Below are 25327 nucleotides of genomic sequence, written 5' to 3' on the forward strand. Positions count from 1 at the left end.
ATGCTGAGGTGTTGCCAACCTCTGGGTGTGGGGAAAGGCAAACAGACAGACCCGGGGTACAGAGAAGATAGTGGCTAGAGCTAAAACTCAGGCAATTTTCCCCTTAAAATTTTTAGATTTCATATAATGTAGCCACAGTGGTAAGAATTTAGATCAGGGGCTGGCAAACTGAGACTCACTGCCTGTTCCTGTAAAGAAAGTTTGAGTGGGACTCAGCTACACTTGCCAATGTTTTGTCTAAGGCTGCCTTCACACCACGACGGCTGAGTGGAGTATTTGCAAGAGAGACTATATGACCTGCAAAGTTGAAAATGTTTACTCTCTGGCCATTTACAGAAAGTTTGCTGACTCATGCATTAGATCATAAAGAGCCTAGAGTTTTATTATTGCCCCTCGAGTAAATTGTTTCCCACCTCCTTTTCCTAGGTCTGTTCTGGGCTGTCCTTTTGAGGCTCTCTCTGTTTACTGGTGGAATTCATCTGCTTTCTGAGTTGTGGGAATTTGCCCAAAGTTCTGGCTCACTGGTGGACCCCTTGCATGTTCACCTTGTTATGTGTACTTTCATCTCAATTGCCAGTTATATAGTAAGTGCTCAATAAATGTGTTGGTAGAACTGGGGAAAGGAAGCAAATGGCTCTTCCATCTGCCATCTTGCAGTGAAAGCCTGACACAATCTCAGCTACATAAAGGAAGAGAACTTCTGTTACTCTTTTACATGAAGCTCTAGTTTTATTTTTAATTTTTTTAAAAAATTTTATTTATTTATTTTGAGACAAGGTCTTTCTCTGTCACTCAGGCTGGAGTGCAGTGGCATGACCACAGCTCACTGCAGCCTCTTCCTCCCAGGCTCAAGCGATCCACCCACCTCAGCCTCCCGAGTAGCTGGGACTACAGGTGCACATCACCACATCTGGCTAATTTAAAAAGAAAAAATTATGGAGATGGGTGTGTTACCCAGGCTGGTCTTGAACTCCTGGGTTCAAGCAATCTCCCACCTTGGCCTCCCAAAGGGCTGGGATTACAGGTGTGAGCCACTGTGCCTGGCCTGCTCTGGTTTTAAAAATGATTCCAGCTTGTCTGAGGGCTTACTTTGTATGTACCTTCTTCGTATGACTTCTAATTATTTTCACATAATAGGTGGGTCTGGTAATTTCCTAGCTAGGTCCCATTTGTCTTTGTGTAAATGATTTTTCATTTAGAAGGGTTCCAAAAAAGTAAAATAGATATTCTTATTTTTTCACCCTTCATCTTTTATCACTGTTCTATTACATGGTGGCTTTTCTTGTTAACAAACCCATAATATCAGTCTGAAATATCTTTTAAATATAATAACTATGCTTTAAATGTGACATGAAAAATGAATTGCTTTTATAATTCTAAATAAGACATCTATTTTAATCTTTTCAAAGCTGATGATTTCTCTTTATATTTAAAAATAAATCACCAAGATTCAATTTGAAAGCCAATTGTCTATGGAGGCACTAAAAATTATTTGGTCTATTCAAGTGATAATGTAAAATAAAGTTTACCTGTTTTTAAATAGTTGAAATATTAATTCAAGAGAAAGACTTTTTAAAAAAATAATTAGTATAAAATGCGTTTGAAATAATATGAGGGATCAGGATGAACATTTGGTTCTAAAAGATTTAGGTTTTATTCATTACAATGTTGACTGTAGTTAATATCTATTTTTAGCATTGAAGGTGAGCCTTAAGGCTATGTATCATGTACTTCATTAAAAGGAAGAGATTGTTATGCAAATCGGTAGCATATTTGTTAACTTTCCAGAGAGAAAGTCTCATGCAGAAAATAACTTTCTTGGCCGGGTGCGGTGGCTCACACCTGTAATCCTAGCACTTTGGGAGGCCAAGGCGGGTGGATCACCTGAGGTTAGGAGTTTGAAACCAGCTCGGCCAACATGGTGAAGCCCTGTCTCTACTAAAAATAGAAGAAAATTAGCCGAGTGTGGTGACAGGTGCCTGTAATCCCAGCTACTTGGGAGGCTGAGGTAGGAAAAACGCTTGAACCTGGGAGGCGAAGGTTGCAGTGAGTGGAGATCTTGCCACTGCACTCCAGCCTGGGCGACAGAAGAGACTCTGTCCAAAAAAAAGAAAAGAATTTTCTTAAGAGGAAAAACCAGGGCTAGGTAATTACTTCTTTATTATTTTAGGTCAACATTTATTAGCTAGCCCACACAAATTTTATTTACTAATTTTTTTCTCCCCTAAATTTGAATTGTGTGTGTATATATATATGTATGTATATATGTCTGTCTATCTATCTATCTATCTATCTATATTTTTTTTTCCTGAGGGAAAGGACTTGGAAGAAATAATAAGACATCTGGGTATAGGAATTTATAGGCACAAACCAATTACAAAAATCTCCATTTCTAAATGTAAAGGCTGCCTCTTTCTATGCACTGCATATGGTAAGTACTCAATAAATCTCAATACATCTTATATAATACCTCCAGTTACCCTATGGGGTAGCTACCACCACAATTCCTATTTTACAAAGGGGGAAGTAAGATTTGCAGAGATTAACTGTGTCATACAGAATCACAGTAACTTCGAAATAGTAGAGCTGGGTTTCCACCCAGTTAGGTCTTATGCCAAATACTCAACTATTACAGCTTCTCCTTGAATTTATATGCTTTACTTAAATATTGTCATAAAAAATTTAGATAGCCAATAACCAAAAGGAAGAAACAATGACTATGATGTGAATTTTCCTCAAACTTATCTTAAAACCTGCCTCTTTCCCTCCCTCTCACCTCTTTCTGTTGCTTTCTCTCTCTTTGTTCTCTCTCTTTTTACAACTCAGAGATCAAGACTTAAAAACAAAATGGCAGAGAACAGGTACAATTCTACACATGTGACCTTTTGTCTGGAGGTATGTTTACCCCCAGAGGAATCCCCCAAAGAAGAAGTTCAGAAGAGATACTATTTTTGTGAGTGGTAAGAAAGTGGGCCATCCGTGTTTCTGCTCTGCAGGTTCATTTGTCAGCGTTCTAAGTGGGGACTGGGTGCCTTTGCTCTCATAAGGTGAGTTGTCTATCAAAGGAATCCTCCCCGCTTTTTTAGGTGGCAAGATCAATTAGAGTAAGCCTAACACTGGAGACTGAGGACTCTAGTACAGCATCTGCCAAGGAGTGTTTCCTCTTAGAAAAATTGTGATTTTTTTATGATTAGATAGAGACCTCTTAGGAGCCATAAATTTGTATTAGCACATTAAAGACCCCGAGAGGTTCTGCAAAAGGAAACTAGTTGAACCAACTTGGTACAACTCAGCATTTCCAAAATATTTGGTTACAGAGCACTTTTTGCATGTGCCAGGGATAAAAGACTAGGCAAATCTCAATCCCTTATCTTGACCACATCCACATCCAAGCCTTAACAAAAAACCCACTAATGTAGAGGAATTTAGAGGAATTGGTTACATTTTGAATGTGTAGCCAATCTTGAATGAACTCATTAATCAAATACAGAAAATGATGGGATAATCTAATTCATCTAACTTGCTTTACAAATGAGGAAACTGATAATCCAAAAGATTTAATCTCATAGGAACCAGGTGACAGAGCAGGAAATAGGCCTCTGGTCTCCTGCCTCGAAGTTCTAGTTTTTCCCAACCATACTGGCTCCTCTTTGAGGTGTGGGGACCCCTCTACAAAACAGTTATAAACACACTTTCCAAAACACAGGAGACTACTTTTAGGAAGGTCTCTTCCATATATATCAAGTCATTGTGATCACCTGTTCCACTGTCCTCACAGTTAGAAGTGGCCATGGAGTGTGTGGTTGCATCCTGGATCTCTATCCACTGAAGTCATTTATTTTTTTCACACAGTTTGGCAGAGTTTGGGTTTGCTAAATGTATACGTAAGTATTATCAACCTTTGGCTCACGAATTAGCAAAAAGGATAGTGTAGGTTTGAGCAGGAGGGGATTGGAGAATTAATTTTGGTAGGATAAGATTTCACCTAGAGAATCCTAAGTGGCAGATTGCTAACTCTTTTCATTTGTTTACTTCCAAAATGTTTTCGAGCTGATGGATGCAATTTGCCATAATGAAAGTATTTCCAAGCCCTAGCCAATGATCCATGGTAACTGTGCTTTTATGATCTTGTTACAGCATTCTCCCTTCCATTTTCTTATGTGTTTGTCTGTTTAATAGGCCCCCATCGTAATAGCTAGAGGTGGAGGAGTAGAGAGAGGGAGAGTGGTCAGGAGGTGAGTTTACTGGGGTGCTTCAGATAGAACTGTTTTCCTTGCTGAGAGAATGAGGTTCCAGAACTCAGCCTTGACTGTAAGTTATGATTTTCCTAAAGGCTGATGTAAACCCCCAAATCCTATCTCAGCATCAACCGATTCCGATTAATCAGTTATTTTAAAATGAATCAATTGTTAGTCTGATTTGTAATTGATCTCTTTTACATCTAGTTTGTGTGAGCCAGTAGATTTCAAACTTTTTATTTTGGGGGTGGAACATCCAAGTTTTGATAAGAGTCCTGTCCAACAAAACACTCCCTGGCCAGGCGCAGTGGCTCACCTCTGTAATCCCAGCACTTTGGGAGGCCGAGGCGGGCAGATCGCTTGAGGCCAGGAGTTCGAGACCAGCCTGGCCAACATGGCGAAACCCCGTCTCTACAAAAAATATGAAAATTAGCCAGGCATGGTGGTGGGTGCCTGTAATCCCAGCTACTTCGGGGGCTGAGGCAGGAGAATCACTTGAACCTGGGAAATGTAGGTTGCAGTGAGCTGAGATGGCACCGTTGCACTCCAGCATGGGCAACAGAGCAAGACTCTGTCTCAAAAACAACAACAACAACAAAACTGAACCAAAAACAAAACCAACTCTCTCTGATTTCCTTTCATTTGTGGTTCTTTCACATGTAGGAGAGGAGGAGCTGTGAAGGAAGAACACAGGCAATTTAATTCACCAGAGATATACCGCCTATCACTGCTATGTGCCTGCAGGCACTGTGCAATAGGTGCTGTGAGAATAGTGCAGTAGCTGCTCTGTACGATGCAAGTTGCTACCAGATGGTTCTTTTTAGAGCAGCAATTTCACCATTACCACGTTCAAAGTCTAAACCTGATTTCCTAAACTGGCAGCTCAGCTCATTAAGTCTACACCCCTCCTGAAGAGTATTCATGGTTCTCCGTGACTGATTATTGAAAGTTTACTCTAATTATAATAAGCCATGACATCAAGTGAGCTCTTGAAGTATAAAATGTACAACTACCCTGCAGTAGTCTTTATATTTTGAGCACTATTTTTATCTTTCTCAAACATTAAGATAAATTTAAGAAGCATTTGAGCAAATTTTGGCTTTAGCAATGCATCATCAGAATTTGGGGGTTGTAGTCCATTATTCCCCCTTCCCCTTCCCAGGGAAAGTGCAGGTTTAACACACACTGAATCATCCGGGAGACATAGGCCGCAAATACAAACAGGCAGAAAAGCGTCTTGGTCTGGCGTTTGAGGTCTGCTTGTTAAAGTCTTTCCTATCCATTCATGTTTAGAGAGTGCTACTCTGGAGTCAGATTTGGTAGAGTCCAATCCCAGCTCTGCCATCTACGGTCTATCTAGCCTTAGGAAAGATATTTAATTTCTCAGAGCTCCAGTCTTCTTCTCAATAAAATAGAGTGAATAATAATAATACCTACAGTGTAGGATTGTTGTGAGAATGAAACAAAAATATGTCTGACACAGTGTAAGAACCCATTAACACATTTGCTGTTATCAGAGGAAAAGGGTATTGTGCCAACGTCAATGTCCTGGTTTTGACAACGTACTCTAGTTATGTAAGATGCTGGTGTAGTGGAAACTATGGGAAAGGTACTCAGGAACTCTTTGTATAATTTTTGCAATGTTTTGTGAGTTTAAAATTATTTTAAAATTGAAAAAGGGATGTAGGGAAGAAAGAAAAAAGGGAAGTCCCAGGAGTACAACTTGGCAATGCTGACCACCATCAGACCAGTGGAACTCCAGCCCAGGATGTGCCTGTCTGGCTCCAGGGACAGGCAGGTCCCTCTTGATGCTGGGCAATAGCACATTCAGAACACACAGACCACTGCCATTGGCCTGGCTCTGACTCACTGCAGCCGTTTGATTATACATGGACTTCTGGTGGCCTTGCCAGTGGGGAGAAGTCACGGGAGCCAGCGGCCTGAATGCCAGTCCTTGGGCAGTGAAAGTAGTAAGGGTTTTCACGGTAAATCAATAGATTGACATTCTGATTCATGACCCAAATGGAGGAGACCTCTGGTGCTGACGAGTCAGGCTCTGAGTCTGCAAGGCTGAGAGAGACCCTGGATTATCGTCACTGGGTCAAGGTGAAGCCACCTTGTGAGGCCTCTTGGGAGACAGCCAGGAAGCCTTGCCCAGAGATGCCTCTCCTCTCCACCCCTCATATGAAGGGCTCTGTGCTTTTTAGGTTCTGGTTTTAATTACTCCCCAGCATAGCACAGTACAGCTCAATAGAACTTTCTGCAATGGTGGAAATACTCCATATCCATGTAGTCCCTAGCAGTACGGCTAGTCACAAGTGGCTGTGGAGCACTTGCAATGTGGCTAGTGCAACTAAGGAATGAAATTTTCACTTTAATTAATTTAAATTTAAATAGCCCCATGTGGCTAATGACTACTGTACAGTACAGGTATAAATTACAATTTTGCTGCACTACTGTGAAGATTCTTGAAATGTAAGGCTGGTTAAGAGCTTGAATGGTAGGAGGAAAAAGCTTAACCCACAAAGAAATATCATGGATGGCCTGCTTTTATGGAAGGTATGTTGGCCAAGAAAACACATTATCCAGTTCGGATAAAAATGATAATATTAATAGCAAACATTAAAATAAGCATTTCATGGATGACAGAAATTGGGCTAAGTGTTTAATATGCATTATCTTATGTAATCCTCCCAACATCCCCAAACAGTTATGATTATAACAACATCAAACATCTACGGAGCACTTGCCGTGTGTCCAGCATGGTTTGGCATCCTTTCATGCTTCGCCTCATTTAATCTTCAAAACCTGGTGAGATGAATACTAACACTGCCTCATTTATAAGTTCTGTGATTTTGTGCAAGTTTCTTAACCTCAAAGATATTGAAATATATAATGTTAAGATAAAATATAAGATGTATATGTGCATAAAAAAATAACAATAGGCTAGGTATAGTAGCTCATGCCTATAATTTTAGAGCTTTGGGAGGCTAAGGTAGGAGAATCACTTGAGGCCGGGAGTTTGAGACAAGCCTGGTCAACATAGTGAGACTTGTCTCCACAAAAGTAAAAAACATCAGCCAGGGGTGGTGGTACACACTTGTAGTCCTAGCTACTCAGAAAGCTAAAGTGGGAGGATCACTTGAGCCCAGGAGTTTGACATTACAGCAAGTTAATAGTGCTTCTGCACCCCAGCCTGGGCAACTGAGGGAGATCCTGCCTCTAATAATAATAATAATAATAAATGCCTTGTGGCCAATACCCAGCTTTGGCATTTGAACACTGCCAGGGCTTTGGAAGCCCGTGTATGCCCCTCCCCACATATGCATTTTTCCTTAGCCCTAGAGCTAAGCACTTTTCTGAGTGCTTTTGTGTGTTTAACCATTTCCTAATTTGTTCCTCATAGTTTTGCAAGCTATGTACAGATCCCTGAAAAAAAAACATGGATTTTTCTTTACTTCATTGCACAAATATCTCTGGGCTATGAACATTTCTCTAGGTTCTTGCAGAACTTGACTTTTTTGACTTCCTCAGGAATCTTTCAATTGCAAGCAATGGAACCCAACTCAAACTGGCTTAAGCAAAGGGAAAGAATTTACATCCTCTAGAATCCCAGAGGACCAGGGGTAGGTTCAAGCTTGTCTTCCCTCGTGGTTTGTGTTGGCTTGGGTTGGTCTCTGTTTCATCCTCCTGTGAGGTAGTCCCAACAGCTCAGGCACCCTCTCTGTTCCTCATTTATTGGAAGTAGGGCTCTAACTCCTCTCCCCTTCTTCCAATCGGTTCAGCAGAAATCCCAGGATTGAGTCTCTGTGGACCATTTTGGGTTAGGTGTTCATTCGGAATGAATCACTCTGGCCACAGGGATGGAATATGCTGATTGGATGGGCTTGCAATGTGGAGGTGTCTGCTGATGCTATACATATGGGGGTAGCTCCACTCTGACCACCTGAATTGAGGGTAAGTGGGGGTGGTTCTCCTAAGGAAAATAAAGGTTAACAAAGGAAGAGGGGATGGATGCTGCAGCGGCAAAGGCAAGAGCCGTGTATCCCACTTCTGAGCAAAGCAGGGTTACTCTGTACACACCCATCAGTGACCCACGTGCCCTTTGTATCTCTCCAGGACTGAAGAAGCAACATAACTGCCCGTAAGAGGGAATTCTCAACCTCTTAGGAAAACACACAGTGTCTTAAACATGAACTGTTCTCTTTCCCAAGGAAAACATTGCTGAGGACTTTATCTTTGGGTTTTCATTTTTTTATACCATCCTCTTTGACTCTATAAATGTACTTTATATGTTGAAATTGGATAGTTATGTATCTAACTTCCTACTTGATGACTACATATATTCTCTATATACCAGAACGAGATAAAAAAGAAATTAGTAGGTGCTATTTCAGAGACGTGTGGCACAGAGATCAGCAGAAAAAAAGCCAGAAACAAACAAAAAGCAACCCATGATTACTCATAATAAAGATCACCACTGAACAATGAGATTTTATGGAACTAAAATTATGATATATTTATAGATCAGTTTATTTTGTTTGCCACAGCAAACTAGTTTTTATTTTTCACATTTTTCTCTGTGCTTCTATTAGAAGCCATGGAAACAACGCTCTCCTTTTTTTTTCTTATGCAAATCGATTCACCTCAGCATTTACTGACCTTTTCTTGGCATATTCTCTTTGACTCTGGTCATGTCAGTTGTAAAAGCATGCAAAGAAGCTGATAATTAATGCTTTCAGAAGATAACAGTGTAAAAACCCGACCTTGAATCAATGATAGCACAATTACTTTGTAGAATTATTTAATCAATGATGATTTTCCTACCTTAAAATAATTATATTCTTTAACAGAACCTCTGGAAGAAAAAACATAGTGTGCCTCATTCTTTTTTTTTTTTTTTTTTTTTTAAATGGAGTCTCACTCTGTTGCCTAGGCTGGAGTGCAGTGGTGTGATCTCAGCTCACTGCAGCCTCCACCTCCCAGGTTCAAGCAATTCTCTGGCCTCAGCCTCCTAAGTAGCTGGGACTACAGACGCACACCACCACACCCTGCTAATTTTTTTGTATTATTAGTAGAGACGGGGTTTCACCATGTTAGTCAGCCTGGTCTCGAACTTTTGACCTCAAGTAATCCATCTGCCTCGACCTCCCAAGGTGCTGGTATTGCAGCCTTGAGCCACCGTGCCTAGCCAGGATGCCTCTTTCTATAGACCTATTTTCCCCAAATTTGCATGTAAATCACATTTTTGTAAATGGAATCATATTTTAAGGTCCAGCATAACTCAAAAATTGTGCAGTGAATCATGGAATGATTTTAATTTTAAAGGAGAAAGAAACTTCTGGGCTTTCTTGCATAAGCGTCTCCATTTATAGATGTGGAAATTGTGGATGTATTAGTGGGAAATGTCTTAGCTAAGGTGCATTTATAGTGAATTTGTTCTGTGATTGATATTACTATATATTTTTCTAGTTGCCAATTTTTGTTTTCGATGTTTAATTAAAGGAAGGTAGTAGACCTGTAGAACCAAAAGAAGATTATTTTTTCAGTTTCCTTACAGTTTGGATATAATTTGTCAATAATTATAAAGTTTGTAGATAATTAAAATAATACTTGTTGAGGTGTTTTTTTCCTTGGTTGCTTGATACAATGCGTTTTTAAAAAATAACTAAACCACAAATATAGGAGTAATATAGCTTGCTGTCAATTAAAAATTATTTATTTAAATTGACAAGTAAAAAAGGTATATTTCATATACAGCATGTTGTTTTGAAATATGTATACATGCGGAATGGCTAAACTGAGTGAATTACCATATGCATACCTCACATATTTTTGTTTGTTTGTTTTTTGAGATGGAGTTTTGCTCTGTCACCCAGGCTGGAATGCAGTGGCACAATCTCAGCTCACCACACCCTCTGCCTCCTGGGTTCAAGCAATTCTCCTGCTTCAGCCTCCCGAGTAGCTGGGATCACAGGCATGTGCCACCATGCCCAGCTAATTTTTTGTTTTTGTTTTTGTTTTTGGTAGAGACAGGGTTTCACCATGTTGGCCAGGCTGGTCTCAAACTCCTGACCTCAGGTGATCCACCCACTTTGGTCTCCCAGCGTGCTGGGATTATGGGTGTGAGCCACTGTGCCCAGCCATTGTTATTAACTATAGTCACCATGTTGTACAATAGATCTCTTGAACTTATTTCTCCTGTTTAACTGAAATGTTGTATCGTTTAACCAACATCTCCGTCACTCCCTCATTCCTTCCTCCCATCAAAAAACCAAAAAACGGAAAAACAAAAAAACTCTTCTAGGTTTTAAATATCTTTCTGAGAGAATAAGTTCACAGGCTAAACCAGTGATTGGCAACTGGGGGTGATGTTGTCCCCCAGGGGACATTTGGCAATGTCTGGAGACTTTTTTTGTTTGTCACATCTTGGGGGAGGTGCTACTGTGGGTAGAGGCCAGGATGCTACTAAACACCCCACACTACATAGGACAGCCCCCTACAGCAAAGGAGTAACCACCCCAAACATCCATAGTGCTGAGATTGAAAAGCCCTGGGTTAAATGAACCAGCTTTCTGCAGGTGAAGACTCCCACAGAGATCATAAGCCATGCCCTTTCACTTACTGTGTTGAGTGCTCCTTTATTAGAGTGTCACAATCATCTCTACCTCTATTTAAAAGCTAGTGTGAGAAGCCTCTTCCCTACTTTTGCATTTACCCTCTGCTGCTTCTTCCTGTGAAATTAAACAAGTGCTCTCGTCTCTCTAAGGCCAATCCTTCCTCTAAGGCTTGGAGACCAGCTAGGATTAAGTTCAGCTGCATGAAACAGAAAAATCTAACGTCCTCTGGCTTTTTACCACTGGTATTGTATTCCTCACGTAAAAGCAATCTGGAGACAGCAGTCCAGGGCTGGTGCCCATGCTCCACGATGCCATCAGAGGCAGGGGCTTCTTCCATCTTCCCACCCAGCCATTCTTGGAATGTTGGTCCTCACACATAGCTCCTGGTGGGGGCACCATGGCTGCTCCATCACCAGCACGGGGCCTATGTCTAGTTGGGGAGTCAGGGGAAGGGGAAAGGTTAGAGTGCTTGCAGGTTGAGAATGTCTGCCTCTTCCCAAATAGGTACTTACAAAATTGCACTTTATTTATTTCCTATGCTGCATTTATTGCATTTGATAATGGCAGATATAATGGTTAATTTTATGTGTCAAGCTGACTGGGAGAAGGGATGCCCAGATAACTGGTAAAACATTATTATTATTATTATTTAAAGGCAGAGTCTCCCTCTGTCACCCAGGCTGGAGTGCTGTGGTGTGATCTCAGTTCACTGCGACCTCCACCTCCTAGGTTCAAGCGATTCTCATCCCTCAGCCTCCTAAGTAGCTGGGATAACAGGCATCAGCCATCATGCCCAGCTACTTTTTTTGTATTTTTAGTAGAGATGGGGTTTCACCATGTTGGCCAGGCTGGTCTCGAACTCCTGACCTCAAGTGATCCACCTGCCTCGGCCTCCCAAAGTGCTAGGATTACAGGCGTGAGCGCCTAGCCCCTGACTATTACCATCTTTTAGGGACCTTGTAGCAGCCACTGCTGATGCTCAGCTCAGAAGCCCTCACATTCCTTTACCATTTCCATGCTCTCCTACTTTGGCTGCATTGTTCTTTTGCTATGTCAGTGGGACCTGCAACAGAACTGCTCTCAGGCTCCCAGAGAGGCCCTGCTCTGCTTGTGCAGAGGGCCAGAAATGCCGGAGTGCTTTTTTCTGCTTGGGGTAGCCAGTAGCCAATGACCTGCTAACCCAGCAGAATGAAAGCCCAGCTCCTTTACTCTGAGTCAGGAAAAACCCTTAGATGCAGTTGACTCTTCAGAGCTCCCTGCAGGATCAGGTGGAGTCTGGCCTTTGGTTTGAGATCGCCACTCTGGTGGGCTTCTTCCTCTTGCTTTGCCGTGTTCCCCTACTCTTACTTTGCCCAGTGTTCCCAGGAGACGCTGCCTTCATAAATCATTTTCACAAAAATCATTATCTCTGAGTCTGCTTCCGGGGACCAGACTATGCCTTTTTAATTCACCCAGTGCCTAGCATAGCACCTGACACATAGTGGGTGTTTGAAAACTTCTTCAAGACTGGTTGAAAAATGCATAATATTAAACCCAATTAAACAAACAGTCCTATTGGAAAGACACTTTTGAAGCCAGTCAAATTCAGATGATTCAGTAACAATTAGTAACATAGGTTTGATTCTTTTTATTTTTTTATAAGACAGAGTCTCCCCCTGTCGCCCAGGCTGGGGTGCAGTGGAGTGATCTTGGCTCATTGCAATCTCCACCTCCTGGGTTCAAGCAATTCTCCTACCTCAGTCTCCTGAGTAGCTGGGATGACAGGCGTGCACCACCATGCCTGGCTAATTTTTTTATATTTTTAGTAGAGACAGGGTTTCACCATGTTGGTCAGGCTCGTCTCAAACTCCTGACCTCAATGATCCACCTGTCTTGGCCTCCCAAAGTGCTGGGATTTACAGGCGTGAGCCGCCGTGCCCAGCCTTACATAGGTTTGATTCTATCTAGCAGAACTCAAATTCAAAATAACCTGGTGAAAGTTGAATACTTAAATTTAAGGTCACAGATCACTACAATATGACAGGGACCAGGCATTTTTAATGTGTACAATTCTTCTATCAGCTTAGGTTCCTGCTCAGAAATCTGAAAGTCTCGCCCCACTACATGCCACAAACCCTTTTTTTCCTTTTTCTTTTTTTTTTTTTTTAGAGACGCAGTTTCACTTTTGTTGCCCAGGCTAGAGTGCATTGGCATAATCTCAGCTCACTGCAACCTTCATCTCCCAGTTTCAAGCAATTCTCCTGCCTCAGCCTCCCGAGTAGCTGGGATTACAGGTGTGCAGCACCACACCTGGCTAATTTTTGTATTTTTTGTAGAGATGGGGTTTTGCCATCTTGGCCAGGCTGGTCTCGAACTCCTTACCTCAGGTGATTCACCTGCCTTGGCCTCCCAAAGTGCTGGGATTATGGGTGTGAGCCACCAAGCCCAGCCAAACCCTTATTTTTTTAAGGAGGTTGTGCACAGTGGTTTCCCAGAAGCAAAGCATCAGGTAATGTTAACTTCGGTTATTGCAAATGATGGCTGGAGGTCTGGGGAGAGGGATTGATCATACTGGGCGCCTGCATCTCCTGTGCAAATCTCTCCTGGGGCCTCAGTGCTTACGCAGTTTGCTCCATACACCCTTGGTTTGAGTGGACCCTCCCCTGGCCCGCAGGCTGCCTTTCATTGTTCTGGGTGCTCTCAAGCAGTGATGCCACTGTGGGGCATGGTGCCTGACCCCTAGAGCAATGCCTCCTCCAGGCCCCAGAGAGCTCTCCCCTGAAAAGTCAAGGCTTGAAATAAGGAAGCCTGCCATTTGCTGAGAACTGGAATTATTACAACCCCCAATGCTGGAGGTGGGACTTGCGGGAGGTGATTGGATCATGAGGGCGGGTTTCTCACGAATGGTTTAGTACCATCCCCCCTTGGTACAGTATAGCGAGTGAGTTCTCACAAGATCTGGTTGTTGAAAGCTGTGTGGCACCTCCCCCATTTATCTCTTCCTCCTGCGGTGGCCATGTAAGATGTGCCTGCTTCCCCTTCACATTCTGCCATGATTGTACATTTCCTGAGGCCACCCCAAAAGCAGAAGCCAGTATGCTTCCTGTAAAGCCTGAGGAATCATGAACAAATTAAACCTCTTTTCTTTATAAATTACCCAGTCTCAGGTATTTCTTTATAGTAGTGCAAGAACAGACTAATACACCCATCTTCTTGACTTTGGAGTTAGATTAGACTTCTGAAGTTCAAATCTCGACTCTGCTACATTCAAGCTGTGTAACTTTGGGCAATTCACTCAATCCCTCTCAGCCACAGTTTCCTATTTCTCGAATGTAGTTTCCATGAGGGAATGGGTCTTGGTCTTTTCCTGCTGTTGCTATATTCCCAGTGACAAGACAGTGCCTGAAGTATGGTAGGGGCTTCATAAGTATTTTCTGAGGAAATAAATAAGGGTATTTGTGAAGGCTGATGGAAATGATGGGTAGTATCTGCCACAAAGCAATCACTTAATAGTATCTGAGTGACTATCTGGCACAAAGCCAGATCTGGCACAAAGCAATCACTCAATAAATGCTAGCTATAAATATATAAAATATACATATGAAGATGTAATTTTATTTTATTTCTTACATCTGGTAACATAGTTTCTAACCACAATGTAATGTGTTAGAATTCATCCTCTCTCATGCCTGTAATCCCAGCACTTTGTGAAGCTGAGGCGGAAGGATTGTTTGAGCCCAGAAGTCGGAGACTGCAGTAAGCTGTCATCATGCCACAGCACTCTTGCCTGGGCAACAGAGTGAGATCCTTTTTCTAAAAACTAACAAAACAAAACAATTATTTCAAAAAATTTAAAACTTAAAAAAAATTAAAAATTGAGAAGTTTTTTAAAATATGAAAAAAGAGGCATCTCCATATTTTCTGAGAGCAATAGTACATTGGTGAACACTGATTGCCCCGCATCCATTCACTTGTGTCTTTCTTCCTAACACAACTCTGATTCTGACCAAGTATAGCTTAGAAGAATGTGACCCGAGACTCTAGAAGTAAATCTTTTTTTTTTTTTTTGAGACAGAGTTTCACTCTGTCGCCAGGCTGGAGTGCAGTGGCACAATCTCGGCTCACTGCAACCTCTGCCTCCCTGGTTCAAGCAATTCTCCTGCCTCAGCCTCCCTAGTAGCTGGGACTACAGGCACCCACCACCATGCCCGGCTAATTTTTTGTATTTTTAGTGAGACGGGGTTTCACCATGTTGGCCAGGATGGTCTCGATGTCCTGACCTCGTGATCTGCCCACCTCGGCCTCCCAAAGTGCTGAGATTACAGGCGTGAGCCACCGCGCCAGGCCAGGAGTGAATCTTAAGGAGGCTATTGGCATGTGCCATTCCCCCATCACCTGCCTGCATGACTCATTGGTCCTGTGACTAGGACTGGTTCAATCAAAATGAAGGAAACATTTATATTACACACTTGGAGATGTGGTTTTTCCATTTTTCACCAGGTAGTTGAGAACAAAGAAGTATGTAGCTCCAGTTGCCACTGACAACTGTCTTGTTATTATGAGGCACTTGGAAATGAGGCTTACAACATCATGAGAAAGATGGAAAGAGTCAGGTATCTGACGACATCTTTCAGCTACTGATGGTGCCACTCCTTCCAGTTAGGTAAGATAATACATTTCCTTACTGTCTTATTTTTTATTTATTTATTTTTGAGACAAGGTCTTGCTCTGTTGCCCAGGCTGGAGTGCAGTGGTGTGATCTGGGCTCACTGCAGCCTTGACCTCCCAGGATCAAGTGATCCTCCCACCTTAGCCTCCTGAGTAGCTGGGACTACAGACGTGTGCCACCACATCTGGCTAATTTTTGAAGTGTTTTGTAGAGATGGGGTTTCACCATGTTGCCCATGCTGGTCTCAAACTCCTGGCCTCAAGCAACCCTCCCTCCTCGGCCTCCAAAAGTGCTGGGATTATAGGCATGAACCACTGAGCCCAGCCATTTCATTATTATTATTATTATTATTATTATTATTATTAAGACAGGGTCTCATTTTGTTGCCTAGGCTAGAGTGCAGTGGCAGCAAGAGGGCTCACTGAAGCCTCAACCTCCCAGGCTGAAATAAGCCTCCTGTCTCAGCTCCTCACGTAGCTGGGACTACAGGCATGCGCCACCACACCTGGCTAATTTTTGTACTTTTTTAACAGATAGGATTTCACTATGTTGCCTAGGCTGGTCTCCAACTCCTGAATTTAAGCCACCCACCTGCCTCGGCCTCCCAAAGTACTGTGATTATAGGCTTGAGCCACCATGCCCAGCCACCTTATTTTTTATGTCATTTAGGATGGGTTTTTCCAAGCCTTACAGCCAGAAATATCCTACCTAGTGGGCTGCAAAATTATGTAGGAGATGAAACTAAAAATGTCTTCTTCAAATAATAATAGTAATGGTAGCCAATGCCTTCTTCAGCACAGTGTCAAAACATATGCCAAGCCCTTCAGCTATATTAGCTATTTACTCTCTCAACAATCCTATGAGGTGGAGACTATTATTTACTTCATGTTTCACATGAGGAAACCAGGTATATGTCAAGTTACATACATACACACACACGAAACCCAAAACAGGTCAGTGGAAGAGCTGGGATTTGAACATAAAGGTCTAGTTTTGGAACCAGACTTATACCTACCCATGAAACCTAACCATTTCCATCAATAGATGAATGGATAAAGAAACTGTGGTATGTATACACAATGGAATACTAATCAGACACAAAAAAGAATGAAGTCATGTCTTCCATAGCAACATGGATGGAACTGGAGACCATCAGCTTAAGTGAAACCACTCAGAAATAGAGAGATAAATACCACATGTTTTCGCTTATAAGTGGGAACTAAATAACGTGTACACATGGGCACAGAGTACGGAAAGACAGACATGGGAGACTTGGAAGGATGGGGTATGGAAAGGAGTGTATGATGAGAAATTTCTTAATGGGCGTAATGTACATAATTTGGGTTGATGGATACCCTAGAAGCCCTGACTTCACCACTACAAAATCTATACAAGTAACAAAATTATACTTGTACTCCATAAATTTTTACAAACAAACAACAAACCCCTACCCATTAAACTATACTTTACAGTATTTACTTCTATGAAGATTCATAGTGAGAAAGAAAAAAATGGAATGTAATATGCTTCAGTTTTTTAAAAAGTATACTAAAGCTTTCATAGACAAAAATTGAACACTTGCAAAATTTTCTTGCTTGTGTACGTTTTCCAGGGAATTTGTCTCCTTTTGAAAACATGTATTCGTTTATCCAATCATTCGTCAAATATTTATTGGACACTACGTGTCAGGCATTGAAGCAGGTGCTAGAGTACATAGTGAATAACTTCCTGCCAGGTGGAGAAGACAAACAAGTAAACAAGAGGGAAAAGCCCTTTCCCAGGAAGGCACAGTGTGCCATGGGCATCTAAACATGGTACCTGAACCAGTCTGATGCAACAGTCGTCTAAAAAGATGCTTCCCAGGTGAGACCTAAGATTTCCCCAGGAAAGCGGTGAGAGGTCATGTCCAAAGGCCTGGAAGAGGAAAGAAAGAATGTGTCACATCTGTGACACTGCAGACGGTGGTAGCTAGGAAAGGGTTCAGTACATAGAAAGAGAGATGAAGTCAGTGATGCAGGCAGTGGCCAAGAAGTTCAGCTCTTGTCTAAGGCCAGGTCCTCCAGAAAGTAGAGCCTGAGTCAAAACCTAAAGTGCTAACAATTCAGGAGGTGCAAGTCCAAGGTTTAAAAGGTAAGTTAAAAAGGGAAGTATGGCAAATAAAGAAGCCGAGCATGGTGAGGAAACTGTCACACACTGCTGTGGGGCCACCATGTTACAAGGAGCTGAAAAGAGGCATAGCAGGTGGCTTAGCAGGTGAGTCTGCCTGGGACATGGGACTGCTCTGGAAAGGCTGTGGGAAGAAACCCTGTCTTGTAGTGGGCCATGAAAATAGAAAGAAGGAGGAATTAATCTGCCCAGCTCATTCTACCTCTTGTTTTCCCTTATTTAGGGAGCACCCATGGGGAGTTAATTTCCCCACACTTCTGGGTTGCAGCATCTGGTGCTTGGAGGCTGCCCAGGAAGCCAGATGTCATGCTCCATCATGCGACATTTCATCCCATTCTGGAAGTGGAGGGATGACTCAAAGCAGAGGTTGGTGTGTAGACTCAACCGGCCCACGGCTTCAACTTGGGCCCCAGGCAGCTTGGGGTGTTCATCCATGGCCAAGCTGAGCTTCTTCAGAAATGAAGAAATTGAAAGAATCTGCAATGGTACATAGGTTAATGTCCGATAGTCTTTTTCCCTGAGAGAAGCTATAAAGAACTTCAAGCCTAGGACAGCCCCAATCAGATGAAGAGCTCAGACGGTTCATCCTGGCTGCAGGGTGGAGATGGATTGAAATTAGCAAATCTGAGAGTGTATCTGTCACCCTGTGGCCTGGTCTAAGGGAGTAAGAATGAGGATGAAGCCAGGTGGATAGATCTAAGCAATATTAAGGAAGTCAGTTTCACTGTATTTTGTAATTAAGAAGATGAGAAGCGTGAGGGAGAGGATGGCACCTGCTTTCTGGCTTAGGCAGCTGAGGAGTAGATGGTGGTGCCACTTTCTGTGATGGGGAATGGTTGAGTGGGGTGCGTGGAGACTAAGTGGGATGCTGAGCTCAGTGTTGAACTAATTGAATGTCAGAAGCCCAAGGCACATCCAAGGAGAAGTGTCCTAAGGCAGTTGGTGGCACTAGTCTGGAGTTTGGGAGCAATGCCTCAGCTGGAGACAGGAGTTTTTGAGTCACTGGAGTATATGTGGGTAATGCAGCAGGCATGAGGGATGCATAAGATGCCTGAAGGCGAATATTTTAAAAAGAAGAGAAAAGAGTAGAGGACCCAGCCCTCCTAGGCTCCTCAGTGTGAATGCATAATTAGTACACTACCAGATGAAGGGAAGACTCCAGAAGATGCAGAGAAAGCACGGCCAGAGGTGACCCCAGGGCAGGAGCAATATTTTGGTGAGTGAGCAACAGTGAGAGATGTGCAAAGGAGTCAACTTAGGAAAAGCGTGAGAGATGTTCAATGAACTTAGACATGAGGAGGTCTTTGGTTTCCTCAGGAAGGGCAGCATCAGTAGCGTGGTGGAATTTGGGGTGAGTGGAAGCAAAATGTAGATAAACCATTAATCTTTTATGTAGGGATTACTTATAATTCAAAGCAGTTACTGTAATTCAGAATGATACAAAGGTAAATAAATTATAGAGCAAGTAAGCATTCCAGTAGGTTTTAACCCCTTATCCTGCTTTACATTTCTGCATAGCATATTTGACAACTTGAAGTGATTGTATTTGTGCCACTGGTTGCTGTCTGCCTCTCCTATAGAAGGAAGAACCAATCCCAGCACTTTGGGAGGCTGAGGCGGGCGGATCACAAGGCCAAGAGATCAAGACCATCCTGGCCAAACTGGTGAAACCTTGTCTCTACTAAAAATACAAAAATTAGCTGGGCGTAGTGGTGCGGGCCTGTAGTCTCAGCTATCCAGGAGGCTGAGGCAGGAGAATCGCTTGAACCTGGGAGGCGGAGGTTGCAGTGAGCCGAGATCGCACCACTGCACTCTGGCCTGGCAACAGAGCAAGACTCCATCTTAAAAAAAAAAAAAAAAAAGGAAGAGAACCATGAAGGCTGCAGCTTTGTCTTGTTCACTCCTGCAGCCGCAGTGCTTGGCCCAAAGTGGCCATTCAATAAATGTTGGTTGAATAAATGATAGAGAGAATCTGATGAAAATACATAAATTTAAAAAGAAATCATAATTTGAGCTATATATGTACAGGCTATTTACAAAATAATTATAGATAAATGTTCAAATGAAAAAGAGGAAGCTGTGAAGATGACTATAGGACATCTCTTGTTTTCAGCCTCCCAGATTTTCTGGTAATTTAAGTGGAAATTGATAATACTAAAAGATTGTCATGAATTTCAAAAAGGCTTTTCTAATCTACAACTCCCCTGTAGACTTCTATAAAGAGATTTCTGTATAAAGATTTTGACTTTTATAAAGAGATTTTTGTTACCAATTAGATGCTAGTAATCAACTTAGGGAAAAATATATAAATATAAATGTGTATGTGTGTATTTTTTTCATGATTTTAATCAACTAAGAGAAGTAGAGTTTTTACACTAATTTTGAAGGTTGCATATTTAGAATCTTGCATCTTATTAAAGGCAATATCATAATAATTAACATCTATGCCAGGGACCTGCTTGGTTATATTATATGAAGACAGGCATGCTTTTTATGGAATCATTTCTAAGGAAGTGGACATTGAAATAAATGACAATTCCAAGAAAAATGCTTTCCTTTGTCTAATTTGTTTTTACCCCTTCTTTACAGGTTTTTTATGTTACCATGCTTTAGCAGAAGTCAATTAATCATATATTTTAAATAAAATGTTTCATAATTTACCAAGACCAATTCTGTCAGTAGCACAGTATGCTAGATGTGTATTCAATTTAGATGATGGTGAATCCTGATCTCTAAACCCTGTGGTTTCAGTGATAAGGATGGAGTGTGCAAACATGGAACATGGAACATCTTAAAAAGTTAAGGAACAGTCTTCTTCATGATTTCAGTGGAAGTTAAGAAGGAAAGGGTACCACTTAAAGTATCTTAACAGTGGAAGGAGAAAAGCAAAATTCACAGCATCAGAAACATTCAGGGAAATTCATTTGTCCTTGAGTAAGTTTCACAAATATAGATGTGAAATGGTTAAGAAGGAACATTCCAGTTTTGGGTAAGTTAGGCTGCAGAAACAAATATAACCCCAAGTCTTAATGGCTTTCAACCACAGAAGTTTATTTTTAGTTCTTATTATATGCCTGAACTGGCTTTAGAATTTCACCTCAGTATGACAGAGTAGATTTCTAAGAGCCTGTCCTGTTCGCAGGCAACAGCTCTGAACTCCAAACAAAATACTCTGGAGAGCGAGCAAAACCAGGAAGATTTTGGGAGGGAGTCAAAACAGGGAAGAGGGATTATCAGAGGGTGAGTTTCCCATTTTCATGACTTCAGTCTGAGATTGGGCTGCAGACAGCATGGATGGGCAAAACCCACGAGAACATCTGCTCTTTTTGGCCTGAAGAACCAAAGGTTCTGGGGCAACCGCTGCTGCTGGAAAGTGACGAGAGAATCCCAGAGATGAGAGCCAGGGCAGAGGAGCCTCAAAAGCCTTCTGTGCATAAATATTGCCCCAGTTCCTGACACCTGAATGATCTGCGCATGGGGCAGACTCAAAGCAGCTTGTAGGTCAGGCTTAGAGAACAGAATTGAGATCTGAGCTGCGGCCCTCCATACACAAGAGAGAACTCCTAGTTTGAGCCTGTCTACGTTGATTGCCTGCTAAAACAAAACCATCAACATTCTTTGTAAGAATGTAACAGAATCAAGAGTTTCTACAACATAACCACAAAGAAGGCAGGGGAGGAAAAACAGGAACAAAAGATGGCAGGGTGGAGGGGCAGGGACAGAAAAAATACCAAATAATATCACTAACTGAAGTCATATGGATATTTACCTCAGATATTAATATTGCTTCTATCACAGCAGAGGGAGAAGAGCAGCAAGGAAAGAGGATGATGGCCCTTAAGGCCTCTGTTGATAAGTAACAGCAATCGTTTTCGCTACCATTTCCTCAAGTCCCAGGTCTGGGCCTGACATGCAGTCATGGGGCAGGAAATGATAATCGATTCACAGGGATAATCGATTCACAGTGAAACTGCCATCATCTGGTAGATTGTAATATTATTCAAAAATAAATAATTTATTTATTCAAAAATTATTTATTCAAAATTTATTCGAAAATAATTATTCAAAAATTATTTATTTTTGAATAATAATATAATCTATGTACAATAAAAAAGAAATAATTTTTGAATAAATAATACAGTCTACCAGACGATGGCAGTTTCACTATCAGGAAAGAGTAAGTACTTATAGAGTCAATGACTTCTGCATAATGAGAAAATTTTTAGAGAGTATTTGCTCTCCTGACAAAATCCAGCGTTATCTATGTAACCACAGCCAGCTCAGCAGCCAATTGCCTGGCTGATCCATACCCCTTCTCAGAGATTCTGTCTCTTGCTAAGTAGATGGCACAAAACCACTTCTGTGGCCACAGCTAATTAGACCATGGGTTGGATGCCTGACCAATGTTGGGCCATTTAGATTTCCAAATCCCATCAACCCGTCAGCGCCTGCACTGAGAGGCCAAGCAAAGCCAGGGTTGAGATGGAAGTGTCTGGCCTTATAAAGGTGAAGAGAGAAAGCCAACTGCGGAGAGAACCTCCTGTGTTCTCGAGATAACCCTATAAGCTTTTGTTAATTTAATAGGTGAAATTAATTTCAGAGGATTTGCAACACTCCAAAGGGCACGATTCACATGGTAGTCTATAAAAATGACACTAGGAATTCACTTAAACTACAGTGTGAGTATTGCCTCTGGAGTTGTGCGATGCTGTGGTGCTGGGTTTCTGCCGCTAGAACAGAAGTCTTCCCTTCTGCTATTTCAGATAGAGAGCTCATGGAAGATACAGTGAAGAGACAGAAACATCAGTCTTGGGGTAATAGGCAATGACAGTAGTAATTTTGCTGAGCACATTGAAAGAGAACAAAATTCCAAATTGCTTCTTGGATCTGTGCAACACCAAATTTGGAACAGGAATAGCTAGAATTATGGAAATACAATAGACAGAGACAAAACAAATTGTGAACTTTGACTACTCACAGACAGACAGCATTTTTTTTTTTGCAACAGGTATAAGCATCCCTTGCTGTAAGAGTTGATTCTGATGCAGTAATATACCATTTATAGCTATTTGATAATGCCTTTCAACTTTCAAACATGAGAGTACAATCCAGTACATATTTTATGTATACATGTACTTTTCATTGACTAATTTGTCTTCATGTCTTATACCTGAATGGGAATTCCACATCAAATAGCTTTACTTCTTTGATTTACCTTCCAAAATTGCACAAACACATCCCTTCTATTAATTTCACTTTGCAGACTTGTCTCCTTATAGTGAAATATCTAAATATAAGTTTTACAGCCTCATATATTTCAGAGTTGTTGCCTTCATCACATAATGTTAAAATATGCCATATAATCCTAATCCATACAATTCAAAACAGTAATACAAAATGTATAGACAAATGCTCTCCTGCTGTTTTAAACACCATTTAGCAAGTTTTATAGTTGAAGGGTTTGCCGAAATAACTATTACTTTCCTATTATGGTGAGTATACGAATATTTCTTATAGAAAGATGCTTCTATAGCCAGGCACAGCACGGACCACTCAAAAGCCAAGGCCAAGCCCTTTGCTTGCTCTTAACCCCTTTGCAGTATTCTTTTGAAGCATTGTATTTAATAGTACAGCAAACTCTCAATTTCCTAGACTCGCAGACAGAGATAAACAGCAAAGAAAGTTCTCCAGTCATTTTCCAATCATTGCTTTTCATATCTATACTCAGAATGTGCATGTGAATTAAATTTTTTTCTACAACATTAAGTGTTCTCTACGCATTTACTATCAAGTAGATACTTTATGTCTGTGATGACTAAATAAGTTATATTAGATAACAAAAGTATCTTTAGATCATGTCATTGTCACCTAAATTCAGCTTAAGAAAAAAAGACATCGACAACACTTCTTAGCCCATCTTTCTTTGTAATATTTTAGCCTGTTGTCGTAGACTAACAGTTGAAAATTACAGTATGATACAACAAAGTAGATGAGTTGATAAACGAACTTGACCATTATTTGCAAAGTTAAAAGCACCGTATCAATTTAAAGTGTTGTTATTGCTGATAATTAAGGAGACAAATATCACCAGTTGAGGCTAAATTCAATCTGTTACTCAGTGGCACAGATTATAAAAATATTCCTTCAAAGCTCTTTTGAACTCTTAAATTTTAGAAACAGCTTTGCACATAAAAGGAAATTGTGAATGCTGGCTAATTTGGGTTTGCCCGATGGTTCTCGGACTGGTTTAAATGTGCTTGGCAAACCCTCAGATAAGCTTCATTCAATAGTCGTAGTTATTTATTGGAAGAAGCCTGATTGGATTTGCTAATTCCATAATATGCACAGTGATAGGAAGGAGAGGTCTTGAAAGTCCATTTGTAAACAGCTGTTTCCCTCAACTAACGCAAAAGAGACTTATTTCCCTCAAAAACCACAATTGGTCATGATACCTTGGCTAATTTCACTCTAAGATGTTAAAATTGCTCCCTTCTGCCAGGTAGCCCTTGTGGCAGAGGATTGGGTGGTCTCCATGTTTTTTGCTGTCTACTTAGCTTCTGTCTGCTGTATTGCAAATAGCTTTGCTGAAGCAGTTCAACAGTTCAGCCCAGGCAAGAATTACAATTAGAAGTGGTCAGCTGGGTGTGGTAGCTCATGCCTGTAATCCCAGCACTTTGGAAGGCCGAGGTGGGAGGATTACTTGAGCCTTGAAGTTCGAGATCAGCCTGGGCAAAACAGTGAGACATGAGTGTCTACTTAAAAAAACAAACTGCCAGGTGTGGTTCTGTGCTTGTAGTCCTAGCTATGCAGGAGGTTGATGCCAAGGAGGTTGAGGCTGCAGTGAGCTATGATCATGCCACTGCACTTCAGCCTGGGTGACAGAGCGAGAGACCCTATCTCAAAAAAAACAAAAAAAGAAAGAAAGAGAAAAAAAAGGGGGGACAAAATTTGTTTGGCAATTAGTATCTCTCAATAGCCTGAAAGTGTTTTTAAAATAGCCACATAAATATTTCTACATCACCTGGCATTGTGGGCATACTGAAGACAGATCACTCCATTCAAAACCTTTGAATACTCAATGACAGCATTTACTTGTACTGGAGAAGTGAGGGAGGCACTTGAGTAATCATGCCTCTGCTACACACTAGCTGAATGACCTGGGGCAAAGAAGTCACTGGCTTGTTTCAGGCTCAGTTTCTTTTTTGTAAAATGGTGGTTGGTAATAGGGATTTTCTGAAGAATAAGTAAGATCATATCTGAAGTGTTAAGCAGTAAGTAGAATGGGCTCAATAAATGCTAGCTGCCATTATCCCACAGTGTATTAGTTAGGGTTCTCCAGGGAATTGGAGCCAGCAGGATACGTATACATAAATACCCGTGTGTGTGTGTGTGTGTGTGTGTGTGTGTGTGTTCATATAAGAGAGATATATTACTCTGTATCAGTAACTCACTCTTAGCTTTAAGTAACTCTTACTTATGGATGAATACAGAGTTCAATATCTCTCTTATATGAGTATACACACATATATACACACATAGATGTGTATGACAGAGAGAAATAAAAAGATGGGAGAGAGATTGAGATTTTAAAGCATTGGCTCATGCGATAGTGGAGGCTGGTAAATCCAACATCTGCAGGGTGGCCCAGCAGGCTG

The sequence above is a fragment of the Pan paniscus genome, chromosome 2, assembly GCF_029289425.2.
Source record: "Pan paniscus chromosome 2, NHGRI_mPanPan1-v2.0_pri, whole genome shotgun sequence".
In the NCBI taxonomy this organism is placed as follows: domain Eukaryota; kingdom Metazoa; phylum Chordata; class Mammalia; order Primates; family Hominidae; genus Pan; species Pan paniscus.